The sequence below is a fragment of the Cololabis saira genome, chromosome 5 (assembly GCF_033807715.1).
Source record: "Cololabis saira isolate AMF1-May2022 chromosome 5, fColSai1.1, whole genome shotgun sequence".
In the NCBI taxonomy this organism is placed as follows: Eukaryota; Metazoa; Chordata; class Actinopteri; order Beloniformes; family Belonidae; genus Cololabis; species Cololabis saira.
Genome location: NC_084591.1, coordinates 32,188,155 through 32,202,065, shown reverse-complemented (window position 1 = coordinate 32,202,065; position 13,911 = coordinate 32,188,155). Strand labels below are relative to the sequence as shown.

General features: G+C 42.0%; 1 protein-coding gene across 6 annotated transcripts in view; it reads left to right on the top strand.

Moving 5' to 3' along the window:
• Positions 1 to 10,238: 10,238 nt before the first annotated feature.
• ppp6r3 (protein phosphatase 6, regulatory subunit 3) overlaps positions 10,239 to 13,911 on the top strand; it is a 42,177-nt gene continuing 38,504 nt past the window's right edge. For 5 of the 6 annotated variants that reach the window (XM_061721577.1, XM_061721581.1, XM_061721580.1 and 2 more), the window contains exon 1: positions 10,239 to 10,442. The gene's annotated coding sequence lies outside the window, so the exon portion shown is untranslated. The remainder of the gene's footprint in view (positions 10,443 to 13,911) is intronic. The other variant, XM_061721579.1, reaches the window with a different exon arrangement.

The following is a 13,911-nucleotide window of genomic DNA, read 5'->3' as shown; positions in this document are numbered from 1 at the left end:
ACTGCATGATCTCTGGATGCTGAGAGGAGAGAAGACGCGATTAGAGGATTTATTCAAGCTGCGTTCACTGGCCCCGGGAAAAGAGAACTTCCTCGTGTCCACTTATGGTCCAGTCCACGGGGACAGTTTCCCACGCTCTTCAGGGTTTCAGACAATGTTTCTGCGTCAGACTGATATTAAAGATAAGATAGGTAGATAAGATACTTTATTAATCCTTTGCAAGAAATTAAAGTGTTACAGCAGCAGCATCAGTGCGTTTTTCATGCATGCATTCAACACCAAGATAAAAACAGATTCAATAAAAAAAACTGATCACTTAGAATTAAAATTAAAATGCTGGGGTGCTAAAGTGCTGAGTAATAAAGTGCTAAGAATAAAGTGCTGGAGTATTGCACATAGGACAGTTATTGCCAGTACTCGAGTTGTAAAAAAAAAAATCAGGGGGGATGGTGGATTTTATTATATGGGGACAGATAATTTGTGCTGATTACAAATAATATAATATATTACAAAAAATAGCACTGACCAAAACACCTGCAGAAATACTGCAGGAATGACATAGCAGCAGTTAAATGCAGCCTTCTGTAAGCTTTAAATATCCACTGGGCTTACAACAAATACATCAAAACACAACAATAAAAAATCAATATGACTCTGTCCTTCACAGGATAAGTCAAATGGATCACTGCAAAAACTCAAAATCTTAAGAATATTTGTCTTATTTCTAGTTAAAATGTCTAATTTTAGTTAAAAAAAAAATCTCATTACACTTAAAACAAGACTCATCACTGGAAAAAACAACAATTTTCACCTGTTTCAAGTAGATTTTTACTTGAAATAAGTAAAAAAATCTGCCAGTGGAACAATATTTTTTTGCTTGTAATAAGAAGATAAATCTTGTCCCACTGGCAGATTTTCCTACTTATTTCAAGTGAAAATTTACTTAAAATTGTCAAATAAGTTATTTTTTTGGTGTTATTTTTCTGGTGATGACTCTAAATGTTGAAATAGCAGTAAAACCACATTCATTGATGAAATGACATAAGGGATGGAATGGCAGTTTTACAGGGGGGATGATATTGACCGTTTTTATTTCAGGGGGGATGCCATCCCCACTCATCCCCCCTCAACTCGACTACTGGTTATTGCACATTATAGAGCTTGACGGCAGCTGGAAGGAAGGACTTTCTGTGGCGTTGGGTTTTGCATCGTGGTGGATGAGCTGCCACTGAAGCTGCTCCGCCCAAACACCTCCAGGGCATGAAGTGGGTGAGTGTCATTGTTCATGATAATGTTCATTTTCCTGAGCATCCTCACTTCAGCCACCTGCTCAACAAAGTCCTGAGGTCTGCCCATGGTGGTGCTCGCTTTCTTAATCAGTTTATTGAGTCTGTTTCTGTGTGAAGTGCGAGCAGCCACACCCCAGCACACAACACCAAAAAACAGAGCACTGGCCACAACAGTCTTATAAAAAGAGCACAGCAATGATTTACAAATGTTAAAAGAATGCAATCGTCTTAAAAAGTGTAACCTGCTCTGCCCTCTCTTGTAGACGGCCTCTGTGTGGCTGGACCAGTCCAGCTGGTTGTCCAGCAGTACACCCAAGTACTTGTAGCTTGAAACAAGCTTCACATCAGTTCCTTGAATGGAGACAGGATCAGGTTCTGGCCTCTTCCTCCTGAAATCAAAGAGCATTTCTTTGGTTTTGGTGATGTTCAGCCTCAGGTGGTTAAGGTCACTCCAGGTGTTAAAATCCTTGATGGTGTCTGACAGGACAGTCTCAGAGACACAGTTTTGGAGCCGCACATACTGAGGTCTAACAGTCTGATAATCCAACACCCAGGAGACGAGCGCTGACTCCACCTGCATCCTCCTCAACTTCTCACACAGCATTTCTGGTTGGATTGTGTTGGACGCACTTGAAAAATCAAAAAACATAATCCTCACTGTAGCATCCAAGGTGTCAAGATGAGCGTAGCCCCTCTGGAGCAGGTAGATGAGAGCATCATCCACACCGATGTTGGGCTGGCACACAAACTGTAAGGGCTCAGTAAATGTGCTTACTTTAGGCCTGATGTGGATGAGGTCTAAAGGCGGAATTAAAATTAATTTAGTCAATTTATTCCCTGTTTGCTCCACAATTCCTCGTTTATTGTTTTTAGGGGCACATTTTGAAAATGACAAAGTGAAACGAATTGTGACTGTTGTTTATTTCCTCAGGTCCAAAAAGACTTGTCTCTGATCTCTGGAGCTGGAACGGGTGGGAACTTCTGCAGCCAGAGGGTTTCCCTGAGGTCCAGGATGACTTGAGTGTCCATCGATGCTGATTTCATCTGTGGCGTCATGAGAAGATCATTCATGAGCTTCACCATGAAGAACTGTAATGAACAAGGTGCACCTAAGGGCCCCACCTCCAGTACAGGTGCAGTCTCGTGCTGGGAGTCCTGCAGCAGTCGCTGGTCTCTCCGTCACGGCTTCCCTAAACTTATGCTTGTTTGTAAAAGTATTACTTGAAGCTATAAAAGTGTGTAATCGATCATAAACAGACCAGCTGATCAGCTGTGAATTCAGTCTGGCCTTTCCACAATCATCACTTCTGGGTGTCGGCTGAAGACCTCTGACTGGAGTCAGTGGTTTCCACGGTAACCTGAAGTCAAACATCCACCAGACTGAGAACTCCTGTTTAGCTGATTGAGGCTGCACAGACTCTGCAGCTTCATGGGCACATCGTGGCGTACTTGTTGTTTCCAGGCAGGGTCAGCTGATCCTGTCCCCTCTCCAACTGGGAGCTCACATGCTGGGAAAACTGGAAAGATTCTGCTTGAAGTAGTTCACTGTTAAACCACAGCCCCCAGTGGTTAACCACGCGCTAACTGGCAGCGGTGTCTGGTCAACACGCCACAAACAAGCCATTATTGAGTGAACATCAGACCAAGATCAGTGAGAGAACGTGCTCGACAGAAGACAGAAGGCTGCGTCCTCAAGCTGCTGCTGAATACACTTTCAAACCAAGCACGTGATTGGAGGGAATAAAAGCGTATTCATCTTGCCCTGACTCAAAACTCCACGGTGTCAACGTCCGGTTTTACGACCTTAATTGTTATCACTCATCCACACGGAGATGGGGGAACATTATCCCCTTCCAGGAGGTGAGGGGAGCCCCCAAGAACTACAAAATCCCTAATTCTGTGCTCTGCCACTGAACTACCCTTGAAGTGGCCTGATGTTACAGGATCCTGCTGAACATCCTGGACCCGTCAGCCGACAACACGAGTGCTGGTTGGAACACGGCCACCTAATCTCAGTCAGTGCTCAGATGTTTCAGGTTGTTTTAGCTCATGCTTAACTACGCTGCTAACTGGTGTCACCTTAAGTCCATTCTGGCTGATTCTGTCCTTTTAACCGTATATAAATCTTAGGCTGGTCCAGTGTTCCACGACAGGGGCCGGAGGGGTTCCGGTTTGGGAACCACAGGATTTCATCTCTGCTTTTTGCAGATGACGTTGTCCTGTTGGCTTCATCGGACCGGGACTTTCAGCATGTGCTGGGGCAGTTTGAGGCCGAGTGCGACGCGGCAGGGATGAGAATCAGCACCTCCAAGACCGAGGCCATGGTTCTCCATCGGGAAAGGGTGGCGTGCCTTCTCCGGGTGGGTGGAGAAGTCCTGCCTCAGGTGGAGGAGTTCAAGTATCTCGGGATCTTGTTCACGAGTGAGGGAACGATGGAGCGTGAGATTGACAGACGGATCGGTGCAGCGTCAGCAGTTATGCGGTCGATGTACCGGACCGTCGTGGTGAAGAGGGAGCTGAGTCGAAAGGCAAAGCTCTCGATTTACCGGTCAATCTACGCCCCTACCCTCACCTATGGTCATGAACTTTGGGTAGTGACCGAAAGGACGAGATCGGATACAAGCAGCCGAGATGAGTTTCCTCCGCAGGGTGGCTGGACGCTCCCTTAGAGATAGGGTGAGGAGTTCGGTCACCCGGGAGGAGCTCGGAGTCGAGCCGCTACTCCTTCACATTGAGAGGAGTCAGCTAAGGTGGCTTGGGCATCTGTACCGGATCTTCCTGGACGCCTCCCTAGGGAGGTGTTCCAGGCATGTCCCTCCTCCCTAGGGAGGTGTTCCAGGCATGTCCCACCGGGAGGAGACCCGGGGGAAGACCCAGGACACCTTGGAGAGACTATGTCTCTCGGCTGGCCTGGGAACGCCTCGGACTCCCCTCGGAAGAGCTGGAGGAAGTGTCTGGGGTGAAGGAAGTCTGGGCGTCTCTGCTGAGGCTGCTGCCCCCGCGACCCGGGAACGGATAAGCGGAAGAAGATGAGTGAGAGAGTGAGTAAATATTAGGCCTAATGAAGAAGGACAGTGATATTTTGGAGTATCATTCAGAAATAGAGTTTTTTGTCTCATGGTGTGATGAGAATCACTTGTTTTTGAACGTTAAGAAGACAGAGGAGATGGTTTTTGACCTCAGAGGAGAGGGTGACCACAGGCTCGTGGTCATACACAATGAAGCCATCTCACAGGTTGCCTCGTTTAAATATCTGGGTGTTTTTATTGATAGCTCGCTTACTTGGAGTATGCATGTTGACACGCTCTGTAGCAGACTCCAACAGCGCCTGCACTTCTTGCGGCGATTGAGAGTTCATGGTGTAGAACAAAAATGTATGTAGATTTTTTACCATGCTGTTTGTGAGAGTCTTATCAGATATTGCTTCGTCGCTTGGTACGGTAATTTGTCTGTACAATTAAGGTCCAAGTTGGTTCGTTTCATGCAGACGGCATGGAAGATAACAGGTGTACAGGAACACCCACACCTGCAGTCCACCTATGAGCAGGCTGCTCTAAGGCTGCGATCCTTCCCACGTGTTACACAGTGAGTTCCAGTTACGGCCATCAGGGAGGAGGTTTAGGGCCCCACGCTGGAGGCTAAATAGATTTAAAAACTCTTTTATCCCATCCTCAATAAGGCTACTTAATAGCAGCAAATGAAACATTCAGGAGGTTTATCTTTGAACTGTGTTATTGAAACGGTATCATCTAGTACACACACTCTGTGGTCTATGTCTATGTAAATATGGTAGTAGTAGTAGTAGTAGCAGTGTTTATTTCGAATATGAATCATATTAAAAAAAGAAAGAAGACAATCGTCTTAACATGAGACATAACATACAGTTAGTAAATACACAGTGAGTACATATTCGAAAGGGAGTGAGAAGAAGTAAAACTTATAAACTCTCACCCCCTCTCCTTAAATATGACTAGCTAATATATGCAATGTGTGCAACATAACATTATGCAAACATTATATTGCCTATACACAATAATTACACACACACACGTACACACACACACGTACACACACACACGTACACACACACACACACACACACACACACACACACACACACACACACACACACACACACACACACACACACACACACACACCAGTACCTACATACATGTATACATAGGGACACATACTGCATATAGGACAAAAGGAAAAAAACAAAAAAAAACAACAAACAAAAACAAACAAAACAAGACAATAAAAACATTGTAACAACACAAGCTACTGACCAGTGTAAGAAAATAAGGATAAAAATAAATACATAAAAAATAAACACTGTATTATTGTACTGTATGGCAGTGGTCCCCAACCTTTTCTGCACCGCGGACCGGTTTAATGTCTGACAATATTTTCATGGCCCAATCTAAAGGTGTAGTTGATAAAAACTAAATAAAATGACAAGATCGGCATTAAAAACTGTGGTATTTTCTCTATAGTAATAATAATAATAATAATAATAATAATAATAATAATAATAATAATAATAATAATAATAATAATAATGAATAATAATAAAACATAATTTTCGAAAAAATTAAATAAAATAATGGAAATTGTAAATTACCTTTTGATATGAGTATTTCTATAAATATGTTTTTATGTCTCATTAATGTTATTTAAAGCAAGGCTTTTATTTTATTTGTTATATATTAAGGAGACCGATATTTAGTGCTTTTATTTTGAAGGCGTCTCAACGAGACCTCGTAAACATCCGGCGCTTCGGACTTTAATGGTAAAAGTTTAACCGCAGTAGAAAGTGTGTCTGCAAGACTAAACTAGTGTCAGGAATGCTAAAGTGGAGCCTTACTCACACAAAAAGCACCTGGATGATAAGGATTTGTTTTCTTTGCAAATGTTATGCCGTATTTATGTCCATCTTGAGTTTGGTTGCCATGGTTACTCATGTATTGCGGTTAACGGTAGCCGAGCGAGCAGCTGTGTCGGTCTGTATTTAAGTTAAATGAAACTTATATGAATTTAAAAAGACTAACTCTATTTTATTTTATTCCTTTATAGCTCTTACGGTGTGTTTTCAGTGTATTTACATCCAAGGAATAAAAACATTGTGAACCATAAGTTTGAGAGTCAACCATCATCAGTCGGTGATGCTACAGAAATTATTTTTTCTTTCTGTGCGGCCCGGTACCAAATGACCCACGGCCCGGTACCGGGCCGTGGCCCGGGGGTTGGGGACCACTGCTGTATGGTGTATGTTCTTGTCCTTGAGAAGTCCCTGTCCTTTGTTGTTGTTGATTCTTGTTGTCTGTGTTTCTATGGGTGCAGCATGGGTTAAAGCCCAACCTGAATTTCCCACACGTGGGACAATAAAGTGTATCTTCTTATCTTATCTTAAAGTCACCTTCAGAACGAGCCCTAAATGATTGCTGCTGGAGCTGTGACCAAGCTGCTCTGGGACCCGCTCGGTAACTGGTCGCAGCACGGGGGCAACAAGCAGCTCTGTTGGGGCGGACCCTGTGGAGGTCCAAACAACAGTAGCGGTTCAAGTACTGGCTACAACTCCAAGCTGAAGTCTAACTATGGAAACTATCAATAGATCCAGACCCTAGTGGTCAGTGGAGGAACTGCAGGTCTGGATCCAGACCCTTGTGGTCAGTGGAGGAACCACACTATCTTGAGGGCTTCAAACTGTCACACCAGAGGGTTCCCTTTGTGGGCGACTGATTAGGACAGGGGTCTTTTTTTTGGACTCCCGGCGCCGTAGACAGGATGGCGGCCACGGTGATTTGGTGCGTGTTACTTTGTCTCTTTTTGTTAAATCGTTACACTAACGTAAATATTCCAACCCCGTAACATTTGTACAGGCTCACATCCGACACTTTAAAAACCCCATATTGTACATTTCTGCCTATACTGTTCATTTCTGTTTATACATTTTATCTGTCATCTGTCATCCTACGTCACTTTTTGTAAAGATTCATATCCGACACTTTTTAATCCTCATATTGTACATTTCTGTTCATTTCTGTTATACATTTTATTTTACTTTATTCTATCTCTTAGTTTATCTCCATATATTTGTTTGCTTTTATATTTTTATTTTTTATTTTTATTTTTATTTTTACTGTATTGCACCAATCACCACAACAAATTCCTTGTGTGTGTTAACAAACTTGGCAATAAGCCCCCTTTTTGATTCTGATTCTGATTCTGATTTAACCCTGGTCCTCAGGACCCCCTGTCCTGCATGTTTTAGATGTTTCCCTGCACCAACACACCTGATTCTAATTAATGGTCCTCATTAGCTTGTCACCAAGGTCTGCACAACTCTGTTGGTGACACAGGTACTTGTATCACGGTGTGCTGAAGCAGGGTAGCATCTAAAACATGCAGGACAGGGGGGGGCTCGAGGACCAGGGTTGAAGACCACTGGATTAGGACGAAGCAGTAAAACACATATTTGTTTTGTGTATTTGTTAATGTATGTATTTGTACTCCAGAAGTTTATTTGCATTGGTGTCGGTGGTATGTTTATAGTTCTAAAAGGAATTGTATATCCGTGAGCAGTTTTGAACACATTTTCATCTTTATCATTCAGTTTGCACTAAAATATATAAATAAAATAATATTTGTGTTGAATCACAGACGAGAGATTTATCTTTTCAGGGGACCAAACCTCGTTTTTACCCAGGAACCGTCAAACCAACTGCAGATATGTAAGGTGAGTTTTTATAAACAACAGGCAGTTTTTGTTTATGTGTAAACGTCTGTTTATTTAAAGACTCTACAACATAGTTGATACTTTTCTCTTCCCTCCATCTGTAAACATTTACAAGACGGGTATGTCCAGCACAGACTGTACTCGTCCTCACAAGCGTGGATCTTGTGTTTTCGGGTGTCTCCACATGAAGTGGATGTTTATATAAATCTGACAAACAGAAAGAAAAAAACTCTCAGCTTCCGGTTCACAGGACGCTCTGGCGACGGCGGAGCGACGTCATGACGTCACAGAGTACGTAGCCTATCAGAACCCAGGATCTGTTTGACCGCTCAGATTACAACCAATGGTTGGGCGGCGGTGGCTTGGTGGTGCGTTCACGGAGCCACGGCAGTTGGAAGACGAAGCTTGAAAATACTTTATTTATGTGTTAATGCGTTCCAGCAACAGGCCAGAGATCCAACATAACTCTTAATGTAAAATAATAGAAAGCAAGCAGAACATCCATTCTGTAATAGTGCACATTTTTAGTGCAATAACAAAAGTGCAAACAGAAAGTCTGTAGAAAACTTGTAAACATATTTGTTCCTCAAAGGCCATGACTGTAGGCTACAGTTGTAGTAAAACAGAAAAAAATAACTTATCAACTCAACAGCTCAATGCCATTTTCCATTGGCATTTTATGACTATTTTTTGTGGCAGTTCTCGCGAGGTTAGTGGAGACAACAGGAACAAACTCGGAACAACAAATCAGAGATGGATGGATGTAAGGAGAGAGAAGATGTTTTTGACAAAAAAGAAGAAGACTTGGTGTAAATATCTCTAAAAATGGGAAACCAAATGTACTTTCCTAAAGAGGAGATACAGAAACATGCGTCTGTGTCATCAGTCAGTGAATGCCAGAGAGCCACATGAGTGAAAATGACAACTTAAAAGAAAATGTAAATGTTTCACTTGAAGACAATCAATGTGGATATATAAACTTTAAGTATTTAAAATAAATAAGTGTGCTTTAATTACCTTTTGTGTTTTCATTTAGGCTCTATTATAGGAATTACATACATAGTAAGTCCACAACATTTCAGTGTCAACAAAGGTAGAGCTAGCAGATTATGATCACATACTTGTAGTTTGTAAGTGGTTGACAGGTAGTTATCTAGATTTGTTGTAAATCCGTCTTAAACTGGACCTCGGTTGGGATGGTTGGGACCCTTATTTTTTTTTTGTCACTTTGTCTTTATTTGTTTTTCAGGTTATTACAACTGCACATTTTTACCAGATTACAAAGACCATCTGTATATTCACTGTGCAAAAGAATAAGCAATCTGAAATAAAGAAGCAAAAACAAATGCAAAAAACAAAAATAAAAAGTAGAGAAACATGAACATAAACTTGTGGGTAAGCACATTAATAATCTATCCAAAAAAAGAAAGAAAAAAAAGGGCAGCATCCCTATGGTTTCTCTAGATAAAATGTCCACTTTTGCCATCTCTTCTCAAATAGCCCTTCCCTCAAACCCAGCATATGAGTCTTTCCATCGTCCATATTTCTTTCAGAATATCCAGCCACTGTTTTAGAGTAGGCAATTCGGGTTTATACCAGCTTCTAGTAATGGTTTTCCTAGCAGCTGTAAGGAGCGTCTTAACCAACCAGCGATCCTCTGCCTGCACTACAGTTGTAATGTGACACAAGTATAAGACAGTACATGTCAGGAATCTCATATCCAAGTACTTTTGTCAAAACTGAATGTACATCTTTCCAGAAAGATTTCACTTTTTCACAATTCCAAAAAATATGTGCATGATGTGCATTTAAAGAACAACATTTTCTCCAGCAAGGATGAGATGTTGATGATTTTTTACTTTGGATCTTAGTCGTTATAAAATACCGAATTAAATTTTGCCAATTGAACACCCTCCATTGGTGTGAGTTTGTGGAGGTATGTTGGAATATACACGTGATGAAATGTCCACATTCAGTTCTTCTTCCCATTTCGATTTCACATATAATGTTGAATTGCATTTGCATTCCATAAGACTCTCATAAAACCTGGAGATCACTTCGGTGCATTTACTGTTAGGTTTATATGCACTCAGCATTACACTTATGGGACCCTTATTTTTAAATCCCAAATTTGACAGGTAGGTGAAGTATAAATTCCGCGGGTCCGTGAAGGCAGCGCGAGCCCCTATCGTTGCAGCTGCGGTGGGGGAGGGGACGCAGAGACGGAGCCGCCATCTTGGAGAGTCTCCCGGTGAGCGTCGTCCCCGCGCCCGACGGACCCGTCTGAAAACGCTGCTTGCCCCGCACCGGAACACCGGAACACCGGAACCCCGTCGGTGTCGCCTTTTCTCGCGTCGCGGAGGCCCAGGGCGGGATGGTGCTCGAGACCCGCCGTCTGCTGCTGTCAGTCGGTAGGTGGCCGAGGCCGAGGGGAGCCGGCTAACGCTAGCGGACTGACGCTAGCGGGACCGGCCGCTGTGGCGAGCCCCGGACCGGGGCGGGGGGAGGCGGGTCTCCCGCCGGGCCGGGGCCGGGGCAACGGCCCGACCTGCTGCCCTGGCCGGAGCAACTTTGCTCCCGGGAGAGCAGTGGTCTGCCTGGATGTGTGTACGCTGCAACAGCGGTGTGAAGCCTGATTTATGCTCCGCGTTACAACGACGCAAAGACTACGGCGTACGGTGCGCGTCGCCGCGTACCCTACGCCGTAGATTTAACGCGGATCCATGAATCAGGGTTGACAGTAGCTGGTTCATGTGAGCCGGGCAGGCTCTCTGGTTCTTACTGGGGTTCTGATCGGGGTTCTGATTGTAGGTTTTACTGGGGTTCTTCCTGCAGTTTTGACTGGGGTTCTTACTGGGGTTCTGATTGGAGGTTTTACTTTACTTCTTATCATTTTATTTCATTTATTTGGTATTTAAGTGTACTCTTAAATTAAATTCTCTCTGAAAAGCGCGAATGAGATGTGCCTGCTGTTCTCTACTGGCCTTAGTTTTCAGCAACGTGTGCTTTTTATTATTTTACCTACTTTTCTCATAATTTTATCTCATTTTATTTGTTATTTACTGTTTAATTGTGTCTTGCCGCTTTTAATGTCGATGTAAAGCACTTTGTGTTGAATTTTGCTATACAAATACAGGACTGTCTCAGAAAATTAAAATATTGTGATAAAGTTCTTTATTTTCTGTAATGCAATTTATAAAAAAAAAAAAAAAAAAAGTCATACATTCTGGATTCATTACAAATCAACTGAAATATTGCAAGCCTTTTATTATTTTAATATTGCTGATTAGGGCTTACAGTTTAAGATTAAGATTCCCAGAATATTTTAATTTTTTGAGATAGGATATTTGAGTTTTCTTAAGCTGTAAGCCATGATCAGCAATATTAAAAAAATAAAAGGCTTGCAATATTTCAGTTGATTTGTAATGAATCCAGAATGTATGACATTTTTGCATTACAGAAAATAAAGGACTTTATCACAATATTCTAATTTTCTGAGACAGTCCTGTAAACCTGCCTTGCCTACTGGGGTTCTTACTGCAGTTTTGATTGGAGTTTGATCAGGGTTCGTACTGGGGTTCTGATCGGAGGTTTTACTTGACAGGGTTCCTACGGGTGCTTGAATTTCAATGTTGTTTTCAAGGCCTGAAAAGTGCTTGGATTTTAGTTTGAGTGCTTGAAATAATAACTCTGTGTCTTTCACAAAATTGGGATCGGACTATAGTTTAGTTACTACAAGGAGAGATAAAATCAGTAAGATGAAACATAACTAGATGTTTACAGCACGATACAATGTACATAATAGGGATAAAAAGCGTAAAGATATTTTACCCCAGCGATAAGGGGCTTGAAGATTTTGAAAATGACCCTTGAAAAGTGCTTGAATTTGACCTTGAAAAATGTGTAGGAACTTGGGTTCTTCCTGGGGTTCTGATTGGAGTTTTTACTGGGGTTCTTCCTGCAGTTTTGATTGGAGTTTGACTGGGGTTCTTCCTGAGGTTCTGATTGGAGGTTTTACTTGGCAGGGTTCCTACGGTGGCTTGAAATCCTTGAAAGAAAGTGCTTGAATTTCAATGTTGTGTTTTCAAGGCCTGAAAAGTGCTTGAATTTTAGTTTAAGTGCGTGAAATTATAACTGTGTTTTTCACAAAATTGGGATCAGACTGTAGTTTAGTTACTACAAGGAAAAATAAAATCAGTAGGATGAAACATAACTAGATGTTTACAGCACGATACAATGTACATAATTGTCATAAAAAGCGGGAAAAAATAATTGAGTGTATATATATATTCCTGTAGATATTTTACCCCAGCGATAAGGTGCTTGAAGATTTTGAAAGTGCTTGAAAAGTGCTTGAATTTGACCTTGAAAAATGTGTAGGAATCGTGACTTGGGTTCTGATTGGAGGTTTTACTTGGCTGCGATAATTAGAGCCGAGCTGGCAACCCGGATGCCGAAACAATACTGACTTGGTGATTGGGAGATAGGTGGAGGGTGGAGCTTCAGAAACAATACTGACTTGGTGATTGGGAGATAGGTGGAGGATGGACATAAACATAAACATCAGTTGAGGGCTGCAACTCCTCTTTTTAAACTGGAATATCCTGGCTTGAGTGCTGTTGTCAGTGACATAAGTATTTGAAATGAACATGATTTTTAAATGTCTGTTGACATATCGGGGTCATTTTATGATTCGTTTTATTATTGCTCTTACATACAGCTCCTTTAATGTAACAGGGTTGTTTTTGGTAACTGGAGTCATGAGTGTCAGTATTATATTGCGCCAGAGTTCACTTTCTCCTGTCTAACTGAATTTGAGGGCTAATAAAGTGCTGGTGTCAGTCCCGGATGGTTTTTCTGAATTTGGTGAAATTTAAAAATTTCTCATTCATAATCTTTCCACCGGTACATAATGTAATAAACCAATCACAACAGGGTGGGAGCGGGCCTTATGTAGTGACTCGGGAGCTTCCAAGAGCCAATACTGAAAACAACCATGATGCCTGTAGCATTTTTAACACCTTGGATTAACAAGCATTTACTGTAGAACTGTTTACACTCATTCACCAGCGTTACTGCTCTACTGCTCTTGATGCTAGTTTGGTTGTAGCTCCACCTACGTCACATTTATTATTTTCTCTGATTGGTTGTACATCATACAGTTTCTTCTGCATCCGTTGGTACCACCCCGTGGAAATCAAAGTCCAGTCAACATGAATCAGGCTAGTTCATTGTACCAAAGATGAGAATAATTAAGATGTCTGACCAGGCTGATAAAAACCAACTCAAATAAGCAGGTTAGATTTGGTGTAACATTTAATTTTAAAAGAGTGATCAATGCATCTCAAACCCCCATGGGTTACTGACACCTGAACATAGAAACATAGCAAAAGTGTTGGGCCACTCCATGGAGCAGTACCACTTCTGACCATATGTGGGCGTATCGATCTGCTCCGTTTACAAAAGACCTTCTGACAACAATGTGCTACAGATTGTGCGTGTTCCGCCGTGTCATGTCATGTCACTTTCTCCCACTAGAGGTAAATTTAGTTGTTACAGCAGGCGCTGACCATAGACTATAATATAACTGGACTGGGGGACTCTGGGTGTCTGAAGTAGGGCTGGGCGATATGGACCAAAAGTCATATCTCGATATTTTCTAGCTAAATGGCGATACTCGATATATATCGATATTTTTTTCTGTGCCATAATTGGGGTTTCCCCCAAAGCATTATAGCATAGCATCTCTGTTAGCTTCATTTTTTTCTGAGGCAAACCCTTAAAAAAACTGTCAAAAACTGTCAGTTTTAATACAATGCCTCGTGTCAAATGCCAGGTACCTTTATTAACAGAGGTCTGCACAATATCAAAATGTATAAA